This window comes from Cyrtonyx montezumae, unplaced genomic scaffold, assembly GCF_038088225.1.
Source record: "Cyrtonyx montezumae isolate F1298 unplaced genomic scaffold, pur_monq_1.0 scaffold_17, whole genome shotgun sequence".
Taxonomy (NCBI): domain Eukaryota; kingdom Metazoa; phylum Chordata; class Aves; order Galliformes; family Odontophoridae; genus Cyrtonyx; species Cyrtonyx montezumae.
The window spans coordinates 23,268,419-23,282,331 of record NW_027071903.1 but is presented as its reverse complement, the minus strand read 5'-3'; positions in this window follow the sequence as shown (position 1 = coordinate 23,282,331).

Below are 13,913 nucleotides of genomic sequence, written 5' to 3'. Positions count from 1 at the left end.
AAGTCTCTGCCTGAAACTTGAATGGTACTGTCTGGTAGCTGATCAGATCAGGGGTACTTCTCTGTGATTTTGGGCAAGATTTCTTTTTTGTAGGAAAAAGTAATTATTACATTTTCTTTTCTCTGCTATTTAGAGACATGAATTGGGCTTAAAGACATTTCAACATGACACTTGCATGTATAACCATCTCTTGAATATGATACCACTGTCCTGTTTGAGGCAGAGTGAACTAACCTCACGGCTGGTTACACTATGAATGTGTTGTGCCATATCCATCTACACTGCATCCATCCTGAAGCTTTGGGAGTGGCTGCTGTTACTGGACTAGCACTGGGGTGTTTCTGCAGGCTTAAGGTCTGAAGTCCGTAAGTTCTGGAAAACGTAGGTGGTGATAGGCAGTACTGCCTCCATGAACCTCATCCTTGTATGTATGTAGTCTGCAATTAGCATTTAGGAACATCTGTGCTCTGTCTTATATCAGCAGGTTGTAGCACTTCAGTCAAATGTTTGCAAACACTTTCAGATAACTGTTTGTTGAGTATTTTGTGGTGCTGCTGTTGTTGGGCACAATGATTGCTGCGTTGTGCAGACATGTGGATTCCCTTTACTAGGTAGTAGCTTACTTTACTGTTTGAAATTCAGCTGCACAGTAACTTTTTTCCATCTGTATTGGAACACAGTTAACAAAATATGCCTCCAGACATAAATCTGATTTTCATACATAGGTTTGGCTGGAAGACCTCTGATGAGTTAATGAAATATTGTATGCAGTTGAGGGTTTTCAAAGAATTTAAAGCGGAGATCGCCTCAGAGTTTAGGGAGCTCTTGAGTTCTATCTGGTGATCGAAGTTGCCCTCTCTGCGACAACTTGACAGTTCTGACAGCTCTTGAGACTGTATGAGCTTCAGTAGAGCTAGTGCAGAAACACAGTGTACGAAGGAAAAGAATTAGACAAGAGGAAGGTATTCTGTATTAGCTGAACATATCCCAATCTCACAGCCATCTGCATGTGATTGGTAAGTGGTAATCTCAAGTATGTTCATCGTGGTGAAACAGTGTGGTGGGATCAATCTAGCAAATGGTGAGCATGAGCTAACTTTTATCAGGGTATGCAGAGGAGTTTCATCACTGTGTATGGAAGAGCTTAGGGAATTCTTACATTTTGAAAGAGTAAACATAGTAGTATACACTGTACTCCCAGTTTCTCCCTATTCAAATCCTTGCTGGTATTAAACAAAATTGGAGCTCTCTTACTGACCTGCTGAGTGACTCAGAGCCGTTTCTATTTATCTCTGTTTTTCTTCAGCTTCTTGCTCATCTTATCCATTAGGCTTTAATTTTTTAAAACAGGAACTTTCTCTTCCTGCGCATATTTATCTTGTGCCTAACACAACGGCCTTAATCTTGGTCGAGGCCTCTTGGTGATACCAGAAGACAAATAACAATAGCAGGAGCAGTAGAAGCAATAACAAAGTAGGTGGTTTAACCTTTGATGTTTGTTTCCTGAGACATCTCCAGATAGTGGAATACAGTTACTCATCATTTATCTCTGTGGTGACTTTGGCTTGGCACACTGTCATACTACAGTGACATGTCACCAGCAGTCCGTGCACTGGCTGGCTCTTCCCGTCACTGATCATTTTTTATTCTGTGTAATTGCCTTTCATTTGCAGTTGTTATTTTAAAGGTGACCTCTAACCCTGCTCAGCGAATGAAAGAATGGATAGATTGAGGTCTAAAGATATTCTTCTTGTTATTTTTGCTACTCGGAGCAAGTGAATATTAGCAAGGGCTGGTACTGCTGCTCATCTGCACCTGCATGGAAAAAAACTTGAAAGCTGGGGTGTGGTGTTGGTGGGTGTATTTTTTTTTCCTGTTCTATCCCCCACCCTCCTCCAGCTGGTCCCTCATCCTGCTTCTCTCTTGTATTTCAGTTCCTCCTGCACTCATTTCTGTTGTATGGAATTTGAGGTTTCTCAATGCGCGTTCCCTGCCCCCAGCCTGCACATTCCCCATGGACCCAGCTTCCTCTCGCACATTCCACACTGGAGCGTACCACTCCAGAGGCAAAGTGGGCTCAGGGAAGAGTCCATCCGAGGCCTCTGCATCCCAGGCTTGCTCTGTCGTCCTCCTCACCGTGCGAGAGCACTTTCACTAGTGAAAATGTAAAGATAACAGTTCTCATGGCACTGTGAATTAGAAATTCCTGAAATATTTCCAACATCAGCCAGCAGAAAAGCGGGGTGATAGAAAACAAATGGTGACAGGAAGGCAACAGGGAAATAGGGAAGGGAAATCTTGGACTGTGGAGGCTAAGGCAAAAAAAATTAGAGACAGAAACAATAAAGCCAGGACACAGGGAAAGAAAAAAAAACACAAAACAATAACAAAACAGAATGAGACAAAAAGCTGAGAAAATGTAAGGGTAAATCAAAGAACGGACAAATGAACCATGTAGACTGTAAACTGAAATTAAGTGCATGGAACAAATATTCTGGTAGTGATCAAGGATAGAGAGCAGATGCTGAATATGAGTGAGAGCCAGAAACACAACAGGGATTAAAAAAATCTGTCAGAAGATTTGGGTAAAATTCTTGTTCAGTTCATATTTGGTTTGATTTCAGTAACCCATCCCTCGTTTTCATCTCAGCTTGTCCTCTAGGAATCTGTTTTATCCCATGGCAGATTATTTTATCAAGAGCTGTTGCTGGTGTTTGCTTCTTACTGCTTTTTAATCAGTAGTAACTGGGCCTGTCATCTGGGTAGGTCCAGGATGTAAATGTTGCGACCTTTGTGGGAGAGAGTTTCTTTTATCACTTAATGTGTTTATGTTTGAAATCTATGCTCAAACAGTCATCCGAACCTGCCTGCCTCACACAAGTATGAGCCGTTTCTGGGAAGTCTTGTGTTCCTGAGTCTCTCTCAGTCACTCCCTATACCCACCTGATGAGAGGGGAAATCCAAAGCAGAACAGATCAGCGTGCTGCTATATGTAACTCCTGTATTAGGGAAAGTCATTATACAGCAGTTCCACATGGCACAGTGAGCAGCAAAATGAAACAAAGAGGAGCTGAGCCAAATGAAGGTTTCTTCTTCACAAATTTAAAGATAGATAGCATATAAAACTTCATGTCTGAGCTGCTCCCAGTTACACACTGTCTCTCGATTGGCAGCAGCACCTTTACTGTGCTGTTTCAGTAGAAGCTGTCTTCCTTTGGTACTGTACTTTTCCATAAACGCTTGAGGGGAAAGTAATTTAGTCTAATAGAAGCCACCCCCATTTTGAAGCAGGCCTTGATGTAAATCCGGAAGTAGTTAAATGTAATGAAGCTCTCAGCTTCTGCGCTAGGATCAGAGCCATGTTATTCACTGCCGTACATACACGTACTTGTTGCTAATATGTCACTACTCTCTTTCTTCTGGTTATGGTCAATTGTGCTTTTAATTCCTTCTGGCTGGGTTGTGATGCAGTATCTATGACTGTTAGCAGCTTTACAGCAAGGGTCTGAAAACAGAGGGACATGTCAGCCCAGGATTGGGAAGTTCATGAGATTTTTGCTTATGAGCTAAGCGAGGCTTTTTGTGCTCTCTTTCTTTTATTGGTTTATGTAGCAGTGGACTGCCAGTTCCCAACTCTAAATGAAAGTCCCTAAGGCTACAATTCCAAAATTTCCTTCTGACAGCAAAATTTAAAAACAAGCTTGTATTTTAAAGGAACTAACATGCTGCTGACTCTCCCTTCTCTACCTGCCACTCTGTAATTTCATCATTTTTTTTTCTGGGTGTTCCTTGGTCCTTAGCTCAGCTTGGTATCAATGGGGCTCCTTCTTCTGTGTGGCTTTGTTAGCACTTAGAGGCAGGGAGTCTGGAGATTTCCTGAAATCATTGGGATTTGTGCCATTGGCTTAAGCAGGGGACAGGCTTTTTAACCTTGCGTTAACAAACTGGTAACAGTAATCAAACAAATCTCTCACTGTCCCTTTCAACTTCCCAAGATCCAAATATCAGATGTAATGTGTGACAGAATCCCAAAAAGAGGGTCATCAAAACAACCGAATCACACAGGAATGCTCTGGGATCCACCCGCCAGTGTAAATAACTCTGTGACCTCCGTTTCATTATTCTTCCTTTCTGATGTCAATAACTTCCCACCACAAAAGTGTACCGTGAAAGGGGATGCATTTGAGAAGCCTGCCTACCAGCATATTCAGAGGTGAAGTAAAAATGTAGCTTTCAGTAATATGTAGACAGGCATATGTGTGCATTTCTAAGCAGCAAGGCTGCATACAGATTTTCTTAAACCATCAATTTCAATTTTTAGAAAGTTCTATTAAAAACTGTATTGTAACATTGGGCTTTTACTACACAGAGGCTCAGGAAAGCAGCCTGAGCTATCTCCGCCCATTCCTTCACCTCACAGACTTTGACTGGAAGGGACTTCTTTCCTCACTGCAAACTTTATTAAGGCAAAAACACAACAGTGCTACAAACTCAAACCTCATTACTTTTCTAAATTGAGTGCATTGATTTGCTTCCCCTTACCAGGCTACTCTGTACACAGTACTAAGAGGTTTTCATGCAATTACCAGAAAAACATCATCCAGATATATTTTATCAAGCAACTTGACCAAAATCTCTCCAGTAAACTGAAGAGATGGTCTACCATTGTGTAATATGGTCAGAATTGGAAACATTTAATGAGTGACCAGTACTCCATCCTGGTGCCCAGGGCCAGACTGAGTTATTTTCTTCCGAAGTTAAAGGTGAAACATGCAAGTAGATCAGAGCTTGCTGCAGAGCCTTTCTTTTGGCAAGGCAGCCCTTCCAGCTCCTGCTGGTTTCCAGATGGAACAGCTGATGGGTGGCATGGTGACTCTATGCGGAGCTGAATTCACAGAACCTGGAAGCTACAGATATCATCCTGTATGCCTTTACCATGTGCCAGAACAGGCCCATCCCTTTACTCACCAATCTAGAGCAAAGCTGATCAAGTGGTATTTCTTGGCTGCTGGATAGCCAAGATCATGACCTTTACAGTAGCGTGCTCCTAGGGTCAATTTCAGGAAAAAAAAAAAAAAAAGCTGTAATTATTGCACTGTGTGCCACATGTTAGTCAGCTATCTCATTTACTTACTGCCTGCTTGAGACTGCAGTTCTTGTAATGCAGCACTGAGAAGTTGGCATAACTCTGCAGGGCCTACATATGGTTCTGTGATGTACGTTCCATACTATTTCTCACAGCACAATGCTTTTCTAATTGTTACATTTTATATTACATACAATATGTATGTATATGTTATATGTATTATAACACAGTACATATTATATTTACATTTTGGCATTTTTCTTTCTTTTTTTTTGGCACACTTTATATACTTTAAATATGCTGTAACACCCTCCCCCCCTCTTTTTTTTTTTTTTTTTTTGGAAGTGCATGAAAATATATAGAATTAATAAAGCAAGCATGAAGCAAGATCATTCTTTCTTTCTAGGTTTGGAATGATCCTTGCAAAACCCCACTTATTTCCCAGCAGACTTGTATATCTGTTGCATACATGCAGAATAATTGAATTTCAAGGAAAGCGCTATTACAGCTCTGTTACTTGACAGATCTTCTTATTGTTTCTTCCACCATATGTAGAGATGCCTTTCCAATTCAGTAGATCTTGAAAGATCATTCGGAGGAATAACATCAAAGCATACCTTGCATAGCAGTGGAGACCCTTGTCTTTGAGACATACTTGGCATCTTCTACGAAGTGACAGCTATGCTCTCCATAAGAACACACGTAATTGCTTTTCTGACCTCCTGTAAACTGCATGTCCCCTCTGACTGGCTCACTCTCCTCTCCCATGTTTATGGGAAGGTCCTGGCAGCAGCACCTGACAGCCACAGCCCCATCCCAGCACCGCACAGCACACTAAGTGTGCTCATGGCACCCGTGGGCTGTGCATGGCCTGGAAGCACCCTTCATCTTCCTTGTTTTCCCACACTGACACAGCAGAAGCTGTCGAAAACTGAGGGTTAAAGTAACCCTGGCAGAGCCATCGTGATCTGATCTGGCACACATGGCAGAGCTGAGATGGGCTGCTCAGACAGAGGCATAGGCACTGGGAGTTTTTGATGATGCAGGCAGTGTTGAGCTTAAAATTAATGCTGGTTGTATTAATCCCTTGTTCTCATGTTTGCACATTTTTCATTATGTAGGAAATTTCTTTAAGAACTTCTGTCAATTTTTAAGTGCAATATAATGATACAGAATCTATGGAGATATAGTTCCTTAAACTGTAAGTTCCCTTCAGATCCATCGTGTCACACATTCACAAAAAATGGGTGTATGCATCTGGGAACCTAACAGCGTATTCAGTCAAATCTTGGCTTACCTGAATAGATTTTAAGCAAAACACTGTATTATTTAAAAGAAATGCAAATTTTCATTAAGTTGCTTTGATGTATCTCACAAAATGTTAAGTTACAACATATGTTGCATTCCACAGCTATGTTGGTGTTTATGTAACAGTGGGTATGTTATTAGCTACAATCTACTAAATTAAGCATTACAGATTGCAGGTCCTGTTTAATCTGGTAAAATTAAGCTTACTCTGTATGTGTCGGTTGTTAAAAATGAATGCATTGTCATCATATTTCACAGTTACCAGGAACATCTATCTTTGCTTTTCCAAACTGGAAAGCAGAAATGAAATGCAACCCAAGTAAGGAAACATAAAAGCCAGACACCTTCTGCTCTCAAAGCAGCAACGCAATGCCCCTAAAAATACTCCTCCATATGAGCATTTATTTCTCAGTTTGGGAAGGAGTCATCTCCCTCACAGTGTTCCTGGAGGCCTCGGCACTTCTTGCTTGCTCATCTGCCCTGTGCATCCCTGCAGCAGCCCAGCTGGACCTGTGTGTTGCTCGTGTGTGTGGAGAGCACCATCCCTGCTTGGGAGCACCTCGTATGGGGTCACACCAGCACCCTGCTGGGAGCTCGGAGCAGGAGCTGTGGCTGGGAATCATGTTTGAGGGTGAAGCCCATCCTTAATAGTCTGAAAGGGCAGTTTGCTGCTCCTCAGAAGTATGACAGCCTCGAGGAGGCTCAAACCATGGTGGGGAAGGCCCCCTTGAAGCTGGGCTGGGTGGTGGTGGTGGTTTCCCTGAGGGCAGCAGTGCTGCTGAGGAGTGGGCACTGGAGACCCAGCAGGGCTGTGTGGGGTGGGCATGGAGTGGTTGAGGGCACGGGCAGCAAGCTGGAGTCCGCCCAGCCCAGCTCATCTTTTTTTCCAAAATGAGCACATGGGCTAAAGCCAGAGGACAGTATGTTGATATCGATGAGAGTATTATGAAGCAGGTATGTGTGTAAGAGTAACTGGAACTTGAGATAGGAGGGTTGTGGGGTTTTTACTTAAAAAGGTGCACACGCTGAAGCATCTTTCTGCAAGAGACCCCCAGGGGGCTCCTCTCTGCAGGGCCTGGAAGCTGCCCGGGCACGGGGGCTCGAGGCAGCAGGGCAGGCAGGCTGAGCAGGTGCTTGACACCTGATCACTCCTAGGGGCCGTGCGAGGCAGATGGGGACAGAAGTGCTGATCCGTTCCAGCATATTAAAAAAAAAAACAGCCGATCATGTATTCTCTGGCTGCGTATGTTTTCTGAAAGCAAGATAAATCATCTTGTATATGGGGCTGCTTTATTTTCTTAAAAGCGTGCACTGAGTGGTTAAGCTTCTTAATAGCAACTACACACAGCCTGACAGCTGGTATTTTAATGATGATACAAGCGTGTAAAGAAAAATAACAACAGATAATCTAATTCCCTTAATAAGTTACATTAAAATAGGGTAAGTACACGATGCAAGCATTGTAGTTGTTTTCCCTGTTTATAGCAATCTTACAGCTGTTGCTTTGCTGGGATTAATTTGTCTCCAGGGGATTTCAACACTATCCTCCCTAGTGCCTGTTGAGAGCCTGTAATGTCATGTAATCGGGACCATATTATTTTTGTCAAAATCTCTGGGAGTGATGTAAGAGGAAGAAGGAAACTAGCTAACTCCCAACCATTTGACCAAAGGTTAAATTAGTCTTGGCCTTCTCCCAGCTGGACCTGAAGCTTTTCTATCAGACATTTGTTCTGCCCTGCTAAAAAAATTGCCCTTTCTCCCCTTTTCTCATTATTTTTATTTCTTTATTTTTTACCTGTGTCACATGTTTTCTTTAATGCTGTGTTCTCATTCATTGAGGAGTACATCTCTGGGACAACAGATGTCACCTACTGGAGAATCTGATTTTTGGTTTTAACTCCTACAGATTCTATGAAGCAACACAAGCAAACAAATTCATCGTCATTGAAATTTCAGTAGGTCGTATTATCTTGTGCAAGAAGACTTGTTATTTTAATTGTTTATAGTGGCTACAGAATTTTTATCCAGTCTGGTGCAAGTTGCCACCAGTATGGCCCTTTGTACAGCACCAGGTGCCATCTGCCTGTTTTGCATGATCCTGCAGTCACTATGTCTTGGTGTTAGGAAAGGCACTGCAGACTATTTCAGACCACATTCAGTCTGAGAAGCTTCTACAAGTCAAAAATTACTAATATTTGTCATGTGTGTATTCTCGTGTGTACTTCTGCATGCAGTAATGTATCCTGGGATGGATTTATTTCACGTTTGTGTGTTCATATAAAAGGCAAGAGATTATAAGGTTTGTGTAGGCCTTTAGACTGTTAGAAAGTAACTTTGCTGTAATTGCAAAGGGCTGATATTGAAGTGCTTCATTCTACGAGCAAGTGATGTCTGAAAGGATTGCAAACAACGTTACTCTGGCTTTTTAAGAATTCTGATTGCCTATCATCATTTTTCAGTTTGGAGAATGGGTTGTGCTGCCCTGTGGCAGATTTCTAACCAGAGTCAGCTCAACTGAAGCAGTCTTGACAAGAAAACATTACTTGGTGTGTTGTACTGTGGAACAGGTTCAGAATGTGTATGAAATGGGAATAAACAGGAAAAGAGATGCATTTGGACATTTAAGCCTTGATGAGAGTTCAGTGATATTCAAGTCTTTGCAGAAGTTCAAGCTATTTCTTATTGTCTTTTTCTAAGTGCTTTTCTGCTTGTGCCAATTTATATATTTTAAAGACAGATTGACTTTAATTTATGTAATCTATTATTAAAAACCCCACTGCTGTGAAAAACTGCCATCACAGGCATAGTTTGACTGTTCAGAGAAGAGAACTATAATTGGAAAATGCTATTGATGTAAGTCAGAGTAGCCAGTGTTGGTACTAGGTGGTCACACAGTGATGGTCATATATAAAAACCTGATTGATAGGCTTTGAAGAATAGTTACAATACTAATCTTGTCAAATACTTCATAAATGTTATAGTAAAAAATATAGTAGCTACAAACTGCTTAGGGAGTGTGTTTTTCTTCTAGTTGAACAAATTTCTAAATGATAGATTTGGATGAGAATTAAAGCAGCTCTTGTAGAAACACTAAGAAAACAGTTGAGTCTTGTGCATTTGGAAATAATACTTGACTCTTTCACTGATATACTACCATATAATTTAAGCTTCTAAGTAGTACTAGTTGTGTACTTACTGAGATTCCTTAGGAGAATCTTTCAATCCTTGTAATCAAAGATGCATTACATTAATTAATTGCACTACATTAATTAGTGCTGTGCATTGGTGTGTTTTCTACTTCACGTACTCTTGTAGTTCATGTAGTTCAGAGATTCATTTTCTTTCCCCTTATCTGCTCGGTGGACTCGGGCCACCTCATGGGAGCTAAGGGTTCAGGAACAACCATGCAAACTGTTGTCTCTGGGAAGAAGTTGAGACTGACTGGGGGATGCTCCCTACTCTTGGGAAAAACATGGCTTGTGTCACTTGTTTGCAATATCTTGAACGCGTTATTGTAGTTGTGAATGCAGCCAAAATGTCTCTTGTACCTGGTACCTTCTAGGATAACAATTGCACTGCAAAAATTTCTTACCAGCAACTCATAATGAGAGCAAACCACTTCTGTGACTGTCTGCAGCTTGTTCAGTATTGGACAGCAAAATAATACTGAGACTGATGATAAAAGTGCAGGGAAAAACAGCATACAGGCTTGTGTAAATCATAATGGTAAATCATAATTAGATAATCAGTTTACGCAGTCAACTCAAAATGAGCTGATGTTCTCTCTACTTACATTTCTCTATACATGTTTTTCTGAAATTATACCTTTGTTTTATTTAAAAGCATGCATATTTTGTTTTCTTTTTGAATAGTTTTGACATTCTCAGAGCATTTTTGTGTCTGTGTTACAGCACAGTTGTATACTGATGATGCTGAGAATCCTCAGGACTCCACAACAAAACGAGTAAGATTGCTAATCACAGTTTCATCAGGGTAACCCTGCAATTTCAATACATAGTTATGTAACTTTTTGATTTAATCTCAGCAAGGATGTGATTTCCTGAGATTCCTAAGTTAGGAACTTGGTCCAGATGAATTGAAATGTCTGTGCTGAAGGTGTTGGCATTTGATCTGACAGGGGCCTCATCTTCCATTGCTGTCTCTAGGGAGCTGGTCCGTGTGTCAACAGATTGGATCGAGAACACAGTTTCTCTCAACCTATGGTTGTATCCTGAATGGCATTGCTGTTGCTGGCTTGACCTCTGTTAGAAATCTCACCCAGTGGTCCATCTCTAGACTCAACTTTTCAGTTTTCTGGAAAGATGACTGCAAATTGTAGTCATGTACTGCCAACCTAATACCTAGATACCCATGGTTTTCTGAGGTGCTGAACATTGTTGGCTCACAGTGGCAAAGCAAGGACAAGCAGTCCTCTGCAGCTCATCACGTTATAGAGGTAAGCAAAGACAGGAATGGAGAGAAGGGACAGTACAAGGGATTAAATGGTGTGCATCCAAACTAAAAGACTGCAGCCTGAATGTGTGCATGTGTGTGTAGGAATAAAAGAACAGATGCATTACTTACTGTTGTATTTAAATAAGGTACGAAGTTGCCACTTGGCTGCAGAGAAAACAGGAAACAAGACACCAAAACTGTAGTACACTGAGACAAGCACTGAAAAGCTCATTTGTCTGGTGAAAGTTGATGGCATTATTTGTGAAATGAGAGATCCTGCACTGAGTATAAATATGTGCAAATAAATGGTTGGTGTGACTATTTGTAACAAGAAAAATTAAACCCCTTACATAAGGTCTTAAAAGATCATTAGTTCCTAAGAATTTCAAGTGCATTTCCCAGCTCACGCTTGTCAAAAGTGAAAAATATTTCAATTCTGCTTCTACAGATCTTTAGGCAAACAGAATTCCTCTTGTGAGCATTTTGTCAGTTCTCTGTATGTGTTTGCACGTTATTTTTTTTCTTCATAAGAGTATATTTCCAGTGTTTTTATGCAAGCAACATAGCCAGTACCAAGCAGGACTGCTGAGCAGAGAATCAGGAGATCTGTTTGGTTGCAGCCTTTGCAGCTGATTCTCTTTGGGTTGGGTTACTGCATTTGTTTTTCTCATTGACTTTCTTGTCTGTGAAATGGTAATAGTAATTATTGTTACTTGGAAAACTTTCAAGGCCCAAACCAAGTCTGCAGTGAGTCTGCAGTGTTTTTTGAGGATGATGGGGCTGTGGTTTTGATTGACCAATTAATTGACCATTAAGTTTTGATGATCAATTAATATGGTTTTATATTTATTTATTAATTTTTGTGGCATGATGTGCATGGAGTATTGACAAAGATGATGCAAAAGAAAACAAATATTAGTATCTCTGCAGACCATTCCAGCTGAAATAACTACTTTAATAGAACTTCAGAAATGAATGCTTACCTTGCAACTCAGAATCTCTCAGTTCTGTAGCGTTGGGTTCTTAACACCCAAAACATAGTGAATTAATATTTAAGTAAATGTATTCCATAAGCAGTGTCCACATCTACACTTCTACAAAGAGAGGACAGTTTTCTTTCCAGGGCTGAATGTCTTGAGTATCCTTGACCTAAATGAACAACTGAACCAAATCCATGGGTTTGGATTCTGCCTGGACTCTGGAAATTTGGAATAAAACATGAGCTTTACGTAGCTGTTGTAGTAGGCGTGGCTGGGACTTGGGGATGTTTGCTAGCCCTCAGCAGTCCAATCTCCAAGAACGGAGTCAACAGTAGCTTGATTTCATATACACAGAGAAGTTTATCCATTTAGATTTCTAAAATCAATAGGACTTAGAGGGCACTTGCAGCAGATTGTAGAAGAGCTGTGTGGGAGATGTGATGAAGTGCACAACTTGAAGCAAGGCATGAGGCTGCATGAGGTGTGCTGGGGACTGTGGGGAAAAGAGCTGAAAGTCTATTCAAGCCACACATTTCCATTTCCCTTCTGCATCTGTTGTTTCATCCTGGCTTATCAATTATTCTCTCTGCTCATTTCAGCTCCTAACTTCCCTGTGACTGTAATGGGAGATAGTTTGTGACTCAAGCTCAAGTGTGCAAGAATGTCTTCCAGAACTTAGGTTATCCTTGTGGCAGGGAAAGACTTGATAGTGCATGGAAACCTAGCAAGTTTTTGTGATTGTTATTTAAAGATCGTAGAATCATATTTGAGCACTGAGTTCTGGCTGTATAGTGCATTTGCTGCTGCCTGCTTTTCTGATAAAAATTATTAGAAAATTACTTGCTATAAAAGACATGTTGGACTGGTCATTACCAGTTTGTTAGCGTATTTCTTTGCAGGTGAGACTAATTCTAAATTAGCGATTGCTGCCTACTGTAACTGAGTCCTGAAAGTCAGATATGTTCACTGCCTTGGATTCTCCAGTCTAGATTAACTGAGGAGCACAGTGTGATGAGAAGCTGCTGCCCAGTGTTGAGTGGCAAAGCTGAAAAATGCCAGCAGAGACTGTATGCAAAGTCAGGTGAAACATCCGGTGCTTTGCTCAGCTGGAGCCATTGAGGAGGCATCTCATGTACTCCAAGAGGAGTGAAAATGAGGAAGAAGTCCATTAGTGAGGAAGAAAAGTTAATTGTCCTGAAACTTTGTGTAAAAAGAAGACAAATTGGAAGAAGCCCATCGGTTTATTTTCTTTTGTCAGACAGAATGTGCTGGTGGTTCAACATCCTGCACTGCTCTGCACCGCAGTCCTTAACGCTGAACACAACTCACAACTAATGCACGAAGTCTACCTTTGGTCTTCTGAGCTTTGTGTACAAAATGCTGAGAGCGACTTTGTTAGGGCGACTTAAATGGCTCCCTTCAAAAAAAGAAAAGAAAGAAAAGAAAGAAAACACAGAGCAAGGCATGCTTTTCTTTTTTGGCCAGTAAGCCCAAAACTTTTAGAAACTTTCAGCAAAGTGCCACCACCCAAGCAGCTTCTGCAGTCCACAGTATGAATTTTGCATGGGAAAGAATGGGGGCCCCAAACGTTTGAAACTGTGTGCTAGAAGGCTGGTTGGTAATTAGTCTTCCCAGAGTGGACATTGTAAAAACAAATCATAGAGCCATTTGTTGCTGTTCTACCTAAGAACACAGTTAAAAGAGTCTCTATGCCAAAACCCTGAGAAAAAGCTCAGGATGTTCTTTGTGTTTTTAAAATAGAAGTCATCCAGCAACCCTGCATTTTAGCTGGGTACACCAGCCCTTCTGTAGTACAGAAGAAAGAAAGCAGGTTGAGATGCAGGATTTCTGCTGATTTTTGTTACTGTGTTTTATGTCTATTAGAATATGAAATTAAAACAATTGGCCTTAAGGTAAAGTTGCTCCTGATGCAAGAGGTGGGAGTGTATTTCTGGGTTGTTTGAAAGGCTTTGGGCAGCTTGCAATCTGCTGTCATTGGTTTCCTAGAAGAGCAATCTGAAATGGTGGCACCAGAGAGGTTCACGGAAGGGAATCTAATGGTAGTCGTGAAGAGGGTTGAATAT